The sequence below is a fragment of the Castor canadensis genome, chromosome 2 (assembly GCF_047511655.1).
Source record: "Castor canadensis chromosome 2, mCasCan1.hap1v2, whole genome shotgun sequence".
Lineage (NCBI taxonomy): Eukaryota > Metazoa > Chordata > Mammalia > Rodentia > Castoridae > Castor > Castor canadensis.
The window spans coordinates 44,609,064-44,627,676 of NC_133387.1; the positions used below are offsets into that span (position 1 = coordinate 44,609,064).

Below are 18,613 nucleotides of genomic sequence, written 5' to 3' on the forward strand. Positions count from 1 at the left end.
AATGCAATCCGGGACTATAACTCACAAATCAATCTGTGCCCTTTTCTATCTAATTTTGAGAAGGCTTTGCATGTTTTCCTCCAGGACCATGGAGGAAAAAGTTTGTCCTAGGTGATGTATGCCAAGTTTTGCTCACCCTCATCTAGCTTGTTCTCCAGCTAACAGGCTGGTTTGGGGCCTCTGAAGGCAAGATATTGAGGGAGGACAAAGGAGAAGACTGATGTTGATCAATACATCAGCATCATTCAGTATATAGTGGGGTAAATTGATCCACCAAAGATGACAGACTCCTGTATTTCCTTGCATGAGTTCAGTGTGATTTTTAAAACTTCATCAAAATCTAGTATTTTATATATTTACTTTTATGTACTTTAAAGATAATTTTAAAGCAAGAAAATGAGAAATCAAGGTAAAACTCAAAAGGGAAAGGATGAGAGCCTATGAAAAATTGTTTCTTTACTCTGTTCCACTTAGAGCTAATTTATATTTGACTGAGCAGTGGTTCTGTGTTTATATTCTCCTCTGGATAAATAGGAGATGTCTCTTTCTCTTCCCTGAGGGAAACTATGTTACTCTAGATTTGGAAAACAGACAGAGTCTGCCAATATGAAGCAGAATAGTTAAAAAGAGGATGGATTTCCATTTTGGAAGACTTTGCAGAGAACAGATTTCTCTACTGAAAAATCACATTTGAACCTGTAAGATTAAAGGAAGATTCATGAGTACTTGACTTTGTGTTGATAGATTCTCCTAGGCAAGGAAATAACTCACCCGAATGATGAAGGACAAACAGGTAATTGGCCTGAGTTTCGCTTTCTTCATCTTTAAAAGCTTGTGATTAAACTGGTCCAGCAAAAGATACAATATTCATAAATGGGAATGAATCTGAATTTCCCATGCTTGATGAATTTTTAAAAACTAAATTAAGTAACTAACTGGAAGCTTAAATGTGAAAGGAAAGCACCCAACCATGCTTCTTGATGTAGAAGAGTGGTATAACTGAAAATTCTGTTGTCTCCCAGAACAAGGAGATAAAAGGTATTCCAGATCACACAGATGGCTATTGTTCCATGCTGAGACTGCAATGTAAGTTCTGTAAAAAAGAATATTCACTACAGAAACATAAATGTTAAAATATGAGCATTTTTCTTTTATTTCAAATCTAATGTCAAGGATGTCCATTTAATTTGAACTTCATTGAACACACTTGAATGTGTAGTGAGTACTAAAAATCTGTGTGCCTTATATTACTGAATATTCTCTATTCAATGTGTACATGTTCAGTAAATTGCCATTGTTTGTTTGCTTGTTTAGCAGTGTTGGAGATGGAACTCATGGTCTTGTGTATGCGAGCCAAGTGCTCTACCACTGAGTTACATCCCCACCCTAGTTCATTTACTACAAGTTACTTGTTCACATTTTAACATCTTTGAAATATGGATACAATTTAAAATAAGTGGCATGGTCAATTAGCAGCGTCTTTTTTTAGCATCACTTAAAATAATCATACAAGTTGTGATGGTGACTTAGATTTGATATATTCTTCAAATGATGAAATATTGGATGAACTATCTTTAATACAGTTTAAAACTTGAAGCGCTGTTTAAAGTCCTAAGAACCTCATAGATATTTTAGTATTTGTGAGTTAATTGAAAAGTAATCTGGAAAATGGTAAAAAATAAAAATGCTCTCAAGAAATTCTGGTCTTGGAGTCAAAGACAAGCACTCTCAGGAGGAGGTTGGTAGGAAAGGCAATGAACTACATGACAGTATGGGTGACCTCAGCTAGGTCTCTCCTGCTTCACCACAGAAGCTTCTAAAGCTGAGTCTAATCAGTTTCAGTTTCTTCACATTGCCTAGAGATCACTGTTACACCACACATGGAAAAGATTCATTTGCCCTAATAATGTTCAGGATATCAGATATGTTTTCTAAGTATTTATCCATAATTTGACTTTAGAAGGTGTCTTAAACTCTTAAGCTCCAGAATCAAATCAGACTCACCAGAAGTAAGTATATTTTTTAAAATGCTTAAAGCACCAGGCACCAGTGGCTCATGCCTGTAATCCTAGCTACTCAGAGGACAGAGATCAGGATCATGGTTCAAAGCCAGCCCAGGGAAATAGTTCATGAGACCCTATCTCAAAAATACCTAACACAGAAAGGCTGGTGGAGTGGTTCCAGGTGGAGGCCCTGAGATCAAGCCCCAGTACCACAAACACACACACACACAAATGCTTAAAGCATTTTTTTATCACCCTATTTATATACTAGCCCCAAACGGCATCAGTTCTTCAATAAGTTATTCAAGAAAAGATCTTTTTTTTTTCCTTCTTTTTTTTTCCATTGTTGTGCTGGGGGTACATTGAGTGGCATTTACAAAAGTTCTTAACCCTCCATCATTCTCCTTTAGTCCTCCTCCCCCCATTCCTGGAATAATTTCAACAGGTCTCATTTTTCCATTTACATACATGTGTACACAGTTTTTGAACCATAATCACTCCTTCCCACTGGTATCAACCCCCCAGACAGGGCCTGTTCTGCCCTCCTGTTCTCTGTTTAAGACAGCTATGCATTGGTTTCTTTCCGTGTATATATGTATTATAATCCAAATTGGCTCATCCCCTCTATTTTTCTCCTTTCTACCTTAGTCCACCTCAAGAAGAAATCTTAAGGGAGCTACTTACTCAGTAGTGTGGAAGATTAAAGTGAACAATTTATTGTTTTAAAAGGATGAATATATACACACATATATAGATATATAGGTAAGGCTTAGAAGGCTGTATCAAAAGTAGTTTGTTTGTTCATGAAAAACATCAGAGCTTATTTTTTCTCATCTGTATTTCTAAACTTTGCCATAATTAACATACATTGCATTCTAGTAACTTTAAAAGTAGTAAGGTTTTCTTTTCTTTTTTACAATTAAGAGTATTATAAAGTACAGCTGGCATGTCTGAGGATGTACCTTCAAGGATGCTTTTGCTTAATAATTTCTTCCTGCAAAAAAGTTACAGACATCATCCAGAGCAGTCCATGAAGTCAAATTTAGAGTTAGCTATACATGAAACTACAGGGCTCACAGCTGATTTGGAATGAATAATTCTGCCCTCCACACTGATAGAAAAGAGACTTCTTCCCATTCCTGTGCTGACAGTATAGGCACACACATGCAATTAGCCTTCTCCAGCCAGGCCAAAGAAGGGAGCAATTCACTTAAAAGCATAATTTTCTTGAATTTTGGATTTTGTTCAAAATGCTGTAGGTAAAGAGTCTTTTATATGGATGTTGCTTCAATCCCTTAAAATAATAAAACTCCTTTAGCACAGGCCTTTCTTTTACTGTAACCACTTTTTGTACAAAATTTAAAATATTGATACACTATGTGAAAATAAGTGATTCAGTAAATAAAATGTCCTCTTTTGCTTAGCTGCTAACACAATTTTTAGGATACTGTGCTTCCTTTTCTACATATTGGGTATAAAATGATATTTCAGCTGGTATTCAGGCTTTTTATTTCCTCAAATCATGTTATTGCCATTTATCGAAATATACCCTTTCCTTTCTTGTCTTTAGTTGACGTAATCTCATCAACTTTGCAGGTGGGGAGGGGTGGGGGAGGGTAGATACCCTTGGGGTCTGAATTGGTGTTTGAAGAGATAAGCTCATTTTTAGTCCAGGCCTAATATTATTACACTATTGCTTAGAAAGAGATAGCAGACTATGTCTTATAAATCTTAACATACTCTTTCTGTCATCGAATAACAACTAAATTATCCTATTGATGAACAGCAGGACTCATATCACACTGTGGACGATGTCTATATACTCTACTTTTGCCAGTTAAGAAGTGTCCAAAGAAACATTACGCCATGGCTGGCACTCCAGTGACTTTAGGAACTTACCTGCAGTTAGCTCCTCTTCACATTGCTCAGAAAGCAGTTTTCCCCCAATGATTTCAGAAGGAGAATAAGAAAGACTTAAAAGGAGAATTTATTGGTTACTTGAAGCATAGGATAACAGAACCTCTCTCTAAGCTTCCTTGGTAAATAGAAGTGCTAATTCCGTGGAGTGGTTGAATCTATTAAATGAAATGATGTAGTTAGGTGAAAATAGCTCATAATGCCCATGTTGATATTATTGCAGAAATATGAACACTGAGCATATTAGGCCAGACCTTATTAAATCCAGTGCTTTTGGTGGTGCTTTAGCATTGAGGTAGCCATTAATTGAAGAGGGCTACAAAAGGAACAGGCTGAACACTGATGAGCCTGGCATTACAAAATCACTGTCCAAGTTAGCTGATCTGTGGTGCTATTCTTCCCTCATTCAAGGTAAAATGCACATTCTGCCTCACAGCAAAGGAACTCCCATTCCATCTGGTATTGCTGATGTTGTCTAGTTTGGTGTCAGTAAACGTGGAAGTATTAACAGAAAGGAGGAGGTTAGCATTCTCTTGAGGAATTTCAAGGAAGTTGTTCCAACTGTGCATGGATATAAGCAGCAAAATATGATGTAAACAACTAATAAGAGTTCACAAAAAACACCACAGCAAAGGCTGATCATATGGAATACAGATCAACTATTCCTGTCTTCACATGCACACATAACTCCTGTTGGCACAGCGATCTGAACCCAAGTAAGAGGGTCAAACATAACTGACTAGATGGCTCCACTGTCCTGGGAGTAGAAAGATGCCTTGTAGCTGAAGAACTCTGCTTCCAAAAATGTAAGCAGAGATTCTACTACCATCATCTTTTTTTTTTTTTTGCAGCAACAGAGATAAACAAAGGAGATTTTTCCTGAGCAGTATGAGTGACAAAGAAATGAGGCAAATTATTGAGAAACTGATGGGAATTCATTGAAGAGCAACAAACATGATTTGTAAGTCTGAAGGGACTGCTTTCTGAGGAAAGATGAAAGAGACAAGTCTCCCAGCATGACCGCCTGGCTCCAACTAACATGGACTGCCTCATCGGCCATGAGTACTTGAAGGGTGTAAATAACAGGGATAGAAAGAAATTATTTAGTGTGTGGTCTGAGGGGACAGCAGGAGGAGTGATGGAAATGAAAGTCAAAACAAAGATGATTTAGGCAGCTGATCGGGTCACATGCCCTAATGGAGAGATGTATTATAGACTCCAGTACTATCCCCTGGGGAGGGGTGGAAGCCCCTTCACTTGCACCATTTGTGATTGGAAAAGGCACTAAAATGTAGATGGGCATATTGGAGAGGGAAAAACCACGACATGCCCTCAGAGAATCTGTGGGATGACTTAATAGGTCTTTTCCATCTCAAATTGCTGTTATGTGGCTTATGAGCATGAGGACCTAAGTTGCTAGAATAATTTTTCCATCATTCTTGCTTCTTTCTGATGAAGAAATGATCACAGGTAATGGAAAGCAGTGTCTGCCCTGTAAAACCTGTGGTATACTGATGCTTTAGTGTGAAGACAGAACTGATTAGAATTAGCTTCCCATTGTGATGTCACTGTAAATAAATACACCCCATACCACATTATAGCTATTGATCCAGAACCAAGACAAAGGGAAAGGAGCTTTGCCACATTTTGATAGTGGTTGAACAAATAAAAGTATAAGGAGTTTTTCTCTAATGTAAAAAAAGAGATCTCCAAACACTTAAAGCCTATCTTTAAAAAAAAAATTCATTTGACCTTTAAAAACTATCAAGAAACAATTAACTAGAAACTTTAGGACGCACATGTTGAATGTGTTTATATGTAGGTCTGTCCCCAACTACAGTTGTAACTAGTAACTGACACATTCTGAAACCTGTGGTGGCCCACAAGCGCACATGTGGGCACGAGGCTGTGCCAACTGTAACTGAAAGGACCAGGCACAGCCAGGTTGATGGAAACTGGGACAGACATGGAAGGGCTGGTATCCCTGTGTTTGCTAGAAGGAGCACAGCTGTGACCATCATGACTCCTCTCGTTCACAGTGTGACAGAAGCAGGGAACAAAAATGGCAAGAAGGTCACAGGAAGGAGAGGCAGAGAGAAACAAAGCAAAAGAATCTAGAGCAGGGAAACCCACAGATGTCAGTTCCTTGCAGGTGGAAGATATCTCAGTTCCTGATAAAAATATTGTATGTGGTAGGTGGTAAGTTAAACTTGGCGTTCTGGAAGACTGAAGTTTGCTACAAACAAATTCAAGGTTTGACCTACACCAGACAGATATAGGTCAACCCTCATCCTCCTGCTCTCAGCAGCTGTAGCCAATGGGAAACAAGCTGCCCAGCACACTGGGTTAAGCTGCTGATGGAAATCAACCTAACCCCATTTCCTGTCTCTCTGCTGTCCTCCCTTGCCAATGAGGCACAGGCTAAGCTGGCTGCTTGCAATAGCTGCTGAAAGACAGATGAGTGGAGACTGCTGCTGCCACATGTATTCCTATCTCATCTAGGTAAGGAATCTGTTTCTAAGTCTTTGAAGGGAGGCTTAAAATACAATTCTCCCTGGGTAGCTTAAGTGAGATTCTAAATTCATACAGCCAGAGAGACTTTACCCATCCTTCACCAAAAAAGAAAAAAAAAAAAAAAAAGGAATATTTAGAGAGAGGGAAATCTACATCAAAGCCTGTTTTCAGAAAGAACACAGCAAAGGTTAAATGACTGATTCAGGATTACTCAGAGAGGCAATGGTTAAGGCAGAAAGAGAATTGAAAGAGTGGTCTGAGAATCAATGGGGAAATTATGAAAGTAAAATCAAAGAAAGAACATCACCACTGAATCACATTGGGTTAAATATCCATTAAAAATCCCAGTTCAGCCACACACATTTTCTTAGCTAGACATTCACATGAGCCTGAAGAGAGGGTTCAGATATTTTCCTATGCTCATTTTTCTTAAAAAAAGAAATTCTCACCCCATTTTCCTCAAAGAGTGAGACATTAAATCAAGCTAAGTCTGATCATATGGCTACAACTGCTTACCCACTAGAACTAGCAGGCAGGAAAGGGCCTATTGAGCAGAATTAGAGGGTGAATTAGAAGAATAATATAGTGCTAGATGTTCTGTTGTAACTGTGTATCTCTCTGTTGGATTTTATGCTTTCTCTATTTTTCCTGAATTCTAGATCAATTGGACTAAGCCACAACCGCCAAAGTAAAGAATACAGTAACTTAGAATCTTTGATTCAGGTATTTTCTTTTCATCATCTTAAGATCAAATCAGTCCCCAAAAGTACTTTCCCATTACTTAAGCTTCTAGAGAAAATTCTCAAATAGAAGTTGTCTATGTTCTGAAATAATAGGTTACTTAAGGACTTTGTGTTTGAATAAAGAAAACTTGGAGATCATTGAAAAAAAATCACCTGTAAACTTACCACCCAATGACAAGCACATGGACATGTTTGTGCTTCCTTCTTATTTCTACATAAACACATACTTTCCAAGATTTGTTATAAAAGTTTCAAAGGTTTTACATATATTGCCAAATTTCCCTCCAGAAAGGTTAAATCTTTACAAACCATTTTCAGTCAGTAGTATAAATTTGAAAAAAAAAAAAACTTTAAATTTGAGAGTTGAAAAATACCACATTGCTATCTTAGTTTTATTTTATATTTCTCACTCTTCAAGTTGGCCATTTTGGCCCTATGCTTGTGGTTAATTATTGTGGGCATTGTATTTGACTCCTCAACCACAGTGTGGTTTCTGGAATTGACCTTGGGTCCTGATTATGATAGTCTGATAATCCATGCTTGATTAATAGGGCTTGGTAATCCAATATCATTTGATAGTAAATGGTTGAAAATCAGAACTTAGCATTCCTTTGACAGGCTGTGCTAAGTTGAGTCAATACATGTATTTCATTGCTAGCAAAGAGAATTCACTTCTCTGATGGATGAGAACAAGAAAGTGTGTTGCCCCTAGTTGCTGCTGGGCGCCATCTTGTGATCCTGAGATAAGTCAGACTGGCTTTCTGGTTACCTGAGATAATATATTTCCTTAGTGGTTAGGGCAGTTTGATATTACAATGACAAGTTGTCAGAACCATTTTGTTCTAAGGGATTTTTTGTTTTGTTGCCCATTCCTATTAAATATCATCAATATTTTCATTATTATATGACAAAAACTCTTGAGGATATAATTTTTGTCTTTACATTATGTCTACAAGCATATCACTTATTTATTCTTTTTGTTGTTTTTTTAGTTTTGGTTGGTTTTTTCATTTCTGTATAGTCTCCCTAAGTACCCCAGACTGGCCTCAAACTTGCTCTATAGCTTAGGACAGCCTCAAACTCTTGATCCTCCTACATCCACCTCCTGAATGCTGGGATTATGAATGTGTACCACCACACCCAACTTTTTTACTCTTATTTAATATAAAGAAAATAATTTTAATCTAATGAAATCAGTGTTTATCTTTGTGGTATATCCCTTTTACTTTCATTTACTCACTAAAGAATGTGTATGTTGTGTATGTTTGTGTAGCAACTACAAGATGCCACACTCTAAGAATACATAAGTGAGCCAAAAAAGACACAGTCTCTGTCTTCATAAATTTATACTCTAGTAGGGGACTGAACACAGCTCAGACACTAATTGAAAAGTTACACTAATGATTGTGAACTGCTAGTGGATAAGGTCATACAAGGAAAGGTACACAATAGATGTTGTAAGAATATGGATCTAACATTGATGCCTTTTGATGACATAGAAAGATCTAATGTATGGAATTGATCCGAGATGGTGGCTAGGGTAGGGAATCAGAAATCCTAAGCTCCTTGACACCAGAAACCTCCTTGAGATGTCAGAGATACACTTGGGTAATTCTGATTGCTTCTAGCCAAAATAATAACCACCATCACATTAGGTGCAGATAAAATTCAAAGAGTGACCCTTAAATCAGCCTTTAATTGCACCTAACAGCCACAAAAATCCCATGTAGCACAGCCAACAAGGGATGTCCAGACTTGGATAAAAAAGGCCCCCGCTGTTTCTCATTTTTTTCTCTCTTTCTTTTTCTCTCCCAGAAAACAAAAGACAGAGAATCAATCAGAATCAAACTCTATGACACCCTGAACCCCTAGCCTGTGGGAAGCCTCCCTATGCCACACTGCACTAAAAAAAGGGGTGCCATATCTCCCCACCAGCCAGCTCCAAAGCTGCTTAAGTGAAACTGCAGAATGAACAGGTGAGCATCATGCACCACACACAACTCCCCTACCCACTCCCCAGAAAAATAATCCAACGCAACCACTGGGCAGACTGGACCCCACTTCAGCAAAACTGAAAAACATCAACAGTGAAATGTAATCTAACATCAACAGCAGAGGTGGAGGTGTAATGCTGAACCTGCCCCAGAGAATGGGGGTGGGGCAAGGAGCCAAACTCTCAGTGAAACATGGGGTAAAATAGCAAAGACTGAGAGAAGGGGTGGGGTGACAAGCCAACCTCCCAGAGCAGCCACTAGCACCCAGCAGAGGTCAGGAGAACCACAAAGGCTAAAAGTGGGGGTGGGGAGAATAGGCCAACCTCCCAAAGTAGGGGAGGTGGTGAATCTAGGAGCTGATCTCTGGGACAGAGGGCAGCATTCAAATCTGAATTGCCCCTCCTTGCTGGGAGGCAAGCTGTGGTTGAAGGCCAACACAGCTGCCAGCTGGTGAAAACAACAGCTCTGACCACCCTGCATGAGCTGGCAGTTTTACCTCACCTCACAATTCCAACTAATCTTGTGGACAGAAGGACCAAATACTACTCACAACCCAGTCACCTGGTAAGACCACATCTGCTTGTACAATACCCTGGTATTAGACACTTAAGGAATAACTCCAGATCTTATACCAGAACACTACTTTTTGTGGTTCCCAAACCTGGTGTTTTTTTATTGAGTTTCTTCCTCCCACCCCCATATTATTAACTTCAACACTACTATTCTCTTATCCCTATTCTTAGCCTCTTCACTTTCATGCCTTCTCCTGTGGAGAACAATCCATTGTTCTCCCTCCCAACTTTTCTTTCTGCCCCTTCTCATCCACTCATTCCCCATCTTCATTTCTCCATCCTAACCTCCCCCAACCTGTCACCACACTACCACTCTCTCCTACACACTCACCACCCACTGAATGGCCTACTGTAACAACTGTACATAACTCCAGCTCCCTGCAATCCCTGACACAAGCACCCTCCACTACAGCAACAGAAATACAACCAAACACACACAAAGGCCACAAAACCCAGCAGCAACCATACCTATTACCCCACCCATCCACTCCTTTACTTACCTCCCTTTTTAGTGCCAACTTTACCAATTCCCCCAAATCTATAACTAGCCTAATAACCATTACCTCCTCCCCCCAATTCCCATTGTTTATACATAGTATCATCAATTAGTTTTCTATATAACATGTAAACAACTGGTCTGGCATTGAACCTGTGAATTTGTTATTGCTAAATTACACAGCCAGAGAGAGCATATCAACCTAGTTACCAACCAAGTTAGTAACAATACAAAAATAAAATGAAGGGAAAGAAAACAGGCAATGAAAACCACCAACTAGCCTATCAAGAACATAATTGCATTAGGGGGTGGAGGGTAGGGAGAAATGTCCCAAACAATGTATGCACATATGAATAAATGAATAATAAAAAAAGAACATAATTGCACAGCACTAATTATGCTGTGATGGGAAGAAAAGGGGATGGAAACCACTCTTAAAAAATAATTCAGTACAGAATTCAGTGGGAAATGAAGAAAATGGATACCCAGTTCCTGACCTCAACAAAACAATGATAAATATCACTAAGGAGCCCAGTGACACCCACAGCAAAACTCTCACAGATGAAATCTTGGAAGATATCACTGAGGAATTCATGAAGAAGATACTAGACGTGGTTAACCAGAATGTACAAGGTGCACTCAAGAAATTTCAAGACACCAAAAAAATAAAGAACATGAGAAGATACAGAAACAAATACATGAACTCAGAGAGGACTTCAACAAATGCCAAAGTGAAACAAAGGACACTATAAAAGAGAGATATATGAATTAAAGATGACAACACAAAATATAAAAGAGGAGTTGAACAAAGATATGGAAAACCTCAGAAAAAATAATTAAACAGAAATCCTGGAAACAAAAAGTCCCTTTAGTCAAACAAAAATACAGTAGAAGGCCACTCCAACAAACTAGAACAAGTGAAAGAATCTCAGAGCTCAAAGATAAAATAGAAATTAAAGAAAAAATCTTAGTCAAACAACCCATTAAAACAAGCAGCACAGAGAACAGAGAAAGAATATTGAAGATTGTAAGAGAGGAAAAACAAATCCTGTATAAAGGTAAATCCATCAAAATAACAGAATATTTCTCAGCAGAAACCTTAAAAGCAAGAAGGACAAGGAAGTGAGGTATTTTGGGCACTGAATGAAAATAACTTCAGACCTTGGACACTTGACCCAGAAAAACTATCATTCAAAATAGGTGGAGCAATAAAAATCTTCCACAACAAACAGAAACTAAAACAATACATGACCACCAAGCTACCACTACAGAAGATTCTCCAAGGAATTCTGCACCCAGAATATGAAAGCAAACAAAACCATGAGAGGATGGGACATATCAAACCACAGGAGAAGAAAAGACAAGCAATCAGAGCATAGCATTGATTTGGCTGCACACAATCAAATCCTTAAACAACAAAGACAATTAAATGGCAAGAATCACCACATACCTATCAATATTAACAGTGAATGTTAATGGACTCAACTCCCCATAAAAAGGCACTACTTGGCAAACTGGATTAAAAAGGAAGATCCAACAAGATATTATTTACAAGAGACCAACCTTATTGACAGAAATAAACACTGGCTTAGGGTAAAAGGCTAAAAGAAGATTTACTAAGCCAGTGACCCCTGAAAATAGGCAGAAGTAACAATACTTATATCAGATAAATTAGACTTCAAACATACATTGGTCAAACAAGATAAAGAAGGACACTTCATACTAATAAAAGGTGCAATATATCAAAAGGAAATAACAATTATCAACCTATACACACCCAATGTCTCTGTACCCAGTTTCATCAAACATATGTTAAAGACTTAAAAGCACATATAGACTCCAAAACAGTGGTAGTGGGAGATTTTAATACCCCTCTATCACCAAGCAATAGGTCAATCAAAAAAAAAAAAAAAAAAAAACACCACCAACAAAAAAATCCTAGAAGTAAATGGCACCATAAATCAAATGGACCTAACTGATGTCTACAGAATGTTTCATCCAACAACAGCACAATACACATTCTTCTCAGCAGCCCATGGAACTTTCTCCAAAATAGATCATATCATAGGGCACAAAGCAAGCCTCAGCAAATATAAGAAAATTTAAATAACCCCCCGCATTCTATCTGATCACAATGCATTAAAACAAGAACTCAACAACAAAAACAACAGCAGAACATACACAAATAATTGGAGGCTGAATAACACATTGCTCAACAATAAGTAGGTCATAGAAGAAATAAGAGAGGAAATCAAAAGGTTACTGGTAGCTAATGAAAAATAAAAACATCACCTACCAGAAACTCTGGGACACATCAAAGGCAGTCCTGAGAGGAAAGTTTATAGCCATGAGTGCATATATTAAAAGGACAGAAATATCTCAATAAACACCCTAATGCTACATCTTAAATTCCTAGGAAAGCACAAAAACTATATGCTTTTAAGAAGACAACATAATTTACTTCAAATGGGAAGGAAATGCAAATCAAAACCACACTAAGATTCTACCTCATTCCTGTTAGAATAGCTGGCATCAAGAATACCAACAACAAACATTGGTGAGGATGCAGGGGAAAATAAGCTAGTACAACCACTTTGGAAAACAATATGGAGGCTTCTTACAAAACTAAACTTAGATCTGCCATATGATCAAGCAATACCACTCCTAGGGATATACCTAAAGGAATGGGACTCTATACCTAAAGGCACCTGCACACCATGTTTATTGCAGCACTATTCACAATAGCCAAGCTATGGAAACAGCCAAGATGCCCAACTACCAACAAATGGATTTTTTGGTATTTATACACAGTAGAATTTTACTCAGCCACAAAGAAGAATGAAATTTTGTCATTCGCAAGTAAATGGATGGAATTGGAGAACATCATCTTCAGTGCAGTTAGTTAGCTCAGAAGGCCAAAAATCATATGTTCTCCCTATGTGGATTGTAGACCAAAAAAAAAAAATGCAGTAATATTATTGGGCATGGGTCACACACTAAAGGAAGAATGCACATGGGAGGAATAGGGAAAGGGAAGGAAACCTAAAACTTGAATGTGGTTGATGTGTTTGTGTAGAGGAATGAATATAGTAATCTTAAACTGACAGAGGCCACTATGGGGAGGGGACCAGGGAGTAATGAAGAGGTATGTCAGAGATGAACCAATGTGGGTTGCAATTCACAAGTGCATGGAAGCAACACTAGGAAACTCTCTGTATAGCTATCTTTACCTCAAACTAGCAAAAATGCTATGTCTTTCTTATTATTTCTTGTTTTCTCTTGAACAAAATTAGAGAACAAGAGGGTGAACAAGTTCTGTCTGGAAGCAGGGGCTGGGGTGAGGGGGCAGGAGGAGGGGCGAGGTAGCCCAAATAATGTATACACATGCAAGTAAATGTAAAAAGGATAAAATAAAAGAAAGAAAGAAAGAAAGAGAAAGATTTAATGTATGAGAAAAGGGCTTTACTAGATGATATTATACCATATTGAGATGTTTGCTAAAGGAGTTGATTTTAGGTGCTCTTGCTAATTATACACAAAATGGGTATGTGAGATGATGGATAGAGTAATTTGCTTGAATATAGTAACCTTTTCACTATGTTTATATCAAAATACATTTTAATATGCATATTAAAATGACTTAAATATATACAATAACATTTTTAAAAGAAAGTAGAGGATAAACTTGTGTTGCTTTTAAAAAGAAGAAACAAAAATAAATAAATAAAAAGAAGAAACAAACCACTGAAGAAGGAAAACAGACTAGTTTGGTTGGTTTTTGTTTTTGTTTTTTGGTGGTTCTGGGGTTAGAGCTCAGAGCATGGCACTTGGTAGGTAGGCATTCTACCAGCCATACTTAACAGCCCTTTCAATCTGATTATTTTGGAGATAGGATCTTGCTTTTTGTCTAGGTTGACCTGGACCTTGATCCTGCTTTTTTCCCATCATAGCCAGGAAGGCTGGATATGCCACCATATCCAGCTTTTGTTCCGTTAAGATGGGGCTTTTTCCTAGGCTAGCCAGGAACAACATACTCCAGATCTCAGCCTCCCAAGAAGCTTGGGATGACCATGCCAGATATTGGTTGAGATAGGTATCATGGGCAATTTGCCCAAACTGGCCTCTAATCACTATCCTCCTGATCTCAACCTTTCAAGTAGCCTGGATTATAGGCATGAGCCACTGGCACCCAAACCTTAGTTTATATTTTTGTTGTTAATTTTTTTGAGAGAAGAGGGTATAGAGTTCAATTTTGAGCCTGTTGAGTTTGAAATACCCTTGAGATGTCCTAGAAAAGAAGCCAAGTTGGAGGTGAAAGATAGGCAGGTTATTTCTGCTTCCCCAGATAGAGCTACTCTCTATACTTCTGTAATTTGCTGCTTCAGAGAGACTGACTATATGAAATGAATCAACATCCCATGTACTCTAGCAACTGCCTCCCATGTCCACTTGCTTATAGTAAGGTTCAACAATGGAAGATACAGGAAGAAGTTTGAAAGGAGACCAATGGCTGAGTATTTATTCCGTTATCACCATACTGTGTTCTCTCTTCTCCTCCTCCGCTGCTTTCTTCTTTTTCTACCTCTTCTTCTCATGCCCTTCTTTGAACTTTCTATTTCCCATTAGTCCAGCCCCTCATCCAGTAATTATTTCTATCTCCTTGCTCCTTGAGGTCTAAGGCAAAAATCATTCCCTGTGATACTATGCCATCATCCTTCATTGTGTTCCCTAAACCCTTTGCAAATGATTGCAACTAAAATGTACTTAATTACCATTTTGAGTGTGCTGCCTATTTCCTGCATGGAACCTCATTTAATCAGTATTGGTGAGAAATAAGTTAGAAGTGGCTGGGCTACAGTTAAAGTTGTGAGTATCCTGAGTAGTGAGTAGAGATGGTAACTGGAGCCCAGGATATGAATCAGAGTATCTTGGGAGAGTGTAGAGTAGGAATGAGCTCTGAGAAACTCAAACATGCGATGGCCTCCAGAGGAAGATAATCCTACAAAGGCACTAGAGTATTAGTGGCCAATGTGTTAGGGAAAAAATTAGTGTGTTATGAAAGCTAAAAGAAGCAAAGGGAAGAAAGGAGGGTTGGTACTTAAAACTATTGTTCCTGAAGAGTCATTAGTGATCTAAACCATTCTAAATCTATTATATATTATCTTAGTTCCCTTATATTTATACTTTTTAAATAAATTTTTAATAATTTTTTACATTATTTAACTTATCTAGAATATATTTTGAAATATAGTTTAAAGGTTAAAAAATTACCTTTTAAAAACCATTATTCCAACATCATTTATTAAATGATTTATCACTTACAATCACTTCATTGTCTGCTATTTTATATGTACACACACATACATGATCCCCTTATCATCAAGTCTTATTTTTTTAGCTGAAAGAATAATACACTGATTTTCTTCAAATAATAGCTTACTTGTGAATATCATTTCCAAGTATTTTACAGTTGTATCCTTTCTGGCTTTTCTTAGATAGTCTTTGTTATTCTTCTTTTGAACTATTTTCTGGTATAAAGGTAATTCATGTTTGTGACAGAAAAAATAGGAGAAATCAAGAAGAAAAAAATGCATACATAAACTTAAGGGCCAACACCCAACACCCAACACCACTAATTTTTTGTTGTCCCTACTAAATATTTTTAAAATTCTAATATATGTGAATCTTTATATGTTCATGTACAAATGACAGCTCATATTGTTCTGTAACTTTCTTCTTTCATTTCCTATAGGAGAAACACCTTGTATCAGCATGCATTTACAGCATATCATCCCTCATTGCTGCATGATATTCTGTAATAGAGGTGTACCTCAATTTATTTAACCAGTTTCATGGGACCTTTGTGTTTCCAACTTTTCAGCATTAAATAAAAAGCTATAATAAACCTCTTTTACCTCATCAACTCCAAAGACCTTTGAAAATTTATTTTAATTGAATATTGAATACAGGGGCTGATGGTGTATCTCAGTGGTTAAAGGATGTGCTTAGCAAAATGTATCCATTTTTACTGATTATGGCATCCAATTATATGAGTATACCATTAAGTTTTAATCAATTCTACTGTTGATTTTTTGCTCTTCTGAATAGTGCTACTATGAACATTCTTGTTCCTATCTCATAGTACATGTGAAAAAGAATTTCTCTAGGTCAAATATTAAAGTGTAGAGTTGCTGGGTCAAAGGGCATATACACTTTTAACTTAATGGGTAATACTGAATTATCTTCCAAAATGATTGAAATGAGTTACATGCCCACCAACAATGTGAAATAATTCAGTGACTCCACATATTCTCTAATTCTTATTTCACATTTTGAAATACTTATCAAATTGAGAAGATTGAAATAATATGCCATTGTAGTTGCATTTTCCAGATTACAAGTGAAGTTCAGCATATTTTCATGTTTATTCATTTGTGTTCTCTCTTCACTATGCATTCAAATTTTTTTCACATTTGAAGTAAATTAGGTTGTCTTCTTAAGGGTGTACAATTTTTTTGTAGTTTGGACACTAATACTTTGTCATATATGTATAGCACATGCCCCCTCCCAGTGTAAAGCTCATCTTTTTATTCTTATGGTGCCTATTGAGGAAGAGAAGTTCTTAATTTTAATGTAGTTGACTTTAATAATGTTTTTCTTTACTATCTGTCTTTTCTGCCTACCTTCAGAAACCCTTCCCTTTCTTTAATTGAAGAGGCATCCTCTTACATAAAGTTCCTAAAGTTTTAAAGCTCAAATATTGTCTTTAAAACACATAGAATTGGTTTTGGAATGTGATGTGAGATGGGGATTCACACTCATTTTTTTCTACATGAATAACAAGTGTTATTCAGCATTATTTATCTAAATCCCATACTTTCCCAACTAATCTTCAGTGTCAACCCTCAATACACCTGAGAATCAATGTGCCAAATTCCATACCACCCTTCTTCCTCCAAAAGAAATGGTGCCCTCAAAACAACAACAAAAGCTTGGATTTTGAATATAATTAAATTAAATGTATGTATCAATTTGAAAAAGGGTGAAAAGGTTATAAAATGTCTTCCTATTAACGTATCTTTTTCCCTTATCTAAGCTTCCTTTAGTTTGTCAACAATTTTATGATTTTTCTATGTACAGATCTTAAACCTATTTTGTTAAATTTATTTCTAGATATTAATATTTGTTATAGTATAAATGATATTTAGTTTTAATTATACACTCTAATCATTTTTGCTCATATACTGTAGAAATGCATTTTCAAAATATTGACCTTTAAAGTAGCAATTTTGTCAAAAAGTCTTAATTCTAGTTTACATGTAGGTTCTCCTATACTATTGTATGAAACACCTCATTGTCCATAAATGGTGAATCCCTAGTTTCTAACCTCTCTGATCCTAAGAAATTGTTTACAAATTCTGAGACACTGTTATTTCCAATACCTTACTGAAGTTTGTTCGTGACATTCAGTAGCTTGTTATTTGTGTTCGGTATCATTCATGGTGCTTTAACTATGGATTCATATTTCTATAGAAATTCTTTGAAGCCTACACAGCAGAACATTAATTTATGAGGGGAACCAAGATGGCAACTAGAATGCAGAAGCAAACAGCATGAGCTCCATAAATCAAAAATTTGCTGAGATGCTAAAGCCACACTTGGCAGAAAAAAAGCACCAACAGGAATCAGGGCTTCGACATCCTGAACCCCAGCCCATACAAAACTTCTCCATGCCACATTACACTGAAAAAACAGGAGGGCTCCTGTGCCACCAGATGCCAGCTCCAAACTTGCTTGGGAGACATCCAGCAGACCAACAAGTGAGCAAAAAACTGGCATGCAGTATTCCCACAGCCACCCTGGGATAAACCAGCATACCCCCCTGGACAGATTGACCCCTCGCCCCACAAAAAAAACAACTGAATAATAAACAAGGAACTGAAAAGGAACACTCAGCAGAGGGGGCAGGGTGCTCTAAGTACACTGGAGAAAGGGGGAGGAGCAAGGAACTGATCTCCACTGAACTTACAGTAAACAAAGGCTGGAAAGGCAGAAGGGCCAACAAAGGGTGGTTGATAAGCTCACAAAGCTCATCTCCTGAGCCAGTGAGCAATATCCAAAGTCAAATGATGTTGCAAAACTGAAAAACAATCAGCAAACCAGCATAACACGCTGACAGCAGGGAACCAGTGACAGATCTCTGAGGAAAGGGGTGAGGCAAAAGCAGGACGGCTGGTGAACCACAGAGCTGATCTCTGGAACTTGAGGACAAGCCACACCTCACTGAGGGAGGAGCTGACTAAGCAGCTGCCACTGAAAGATGGGGAAAAAAACTGGTGAGTCTCCCCAACCGCCTGGCAAGACTAAGATAGAG

General features: G+C 37.5%; 1 protein-coding gene and 1 long non-coding RNA gene across 4 annotated transcripts in view; one reads left to right on the forward strand and one right to left on the reverse strand.

Moving 5' to 3' along the window:
• Positions 1 to 18,613, reverse strand: part of Glcci1 (glucocorticoid induced 1) — a 399,609-nt gene that overhangs the window by 97,453 nt on the left and 283,543 nt on the right. The gene's annotated exons all lie outside the window — the stretch shown is intronic.
• On the forward strand, positions 4,523 to 9,227 carry LOC141420635 (uncharacterized). The gene is made up of 3 exons (XR_012445136.1): positions 4,523 to 6,422; positions 7,094 to 7,157; positions 8,993 to 9,227. It is a non-coding gene; the product is annotated as an uncharacterized lncRNA (long non-coding RNA).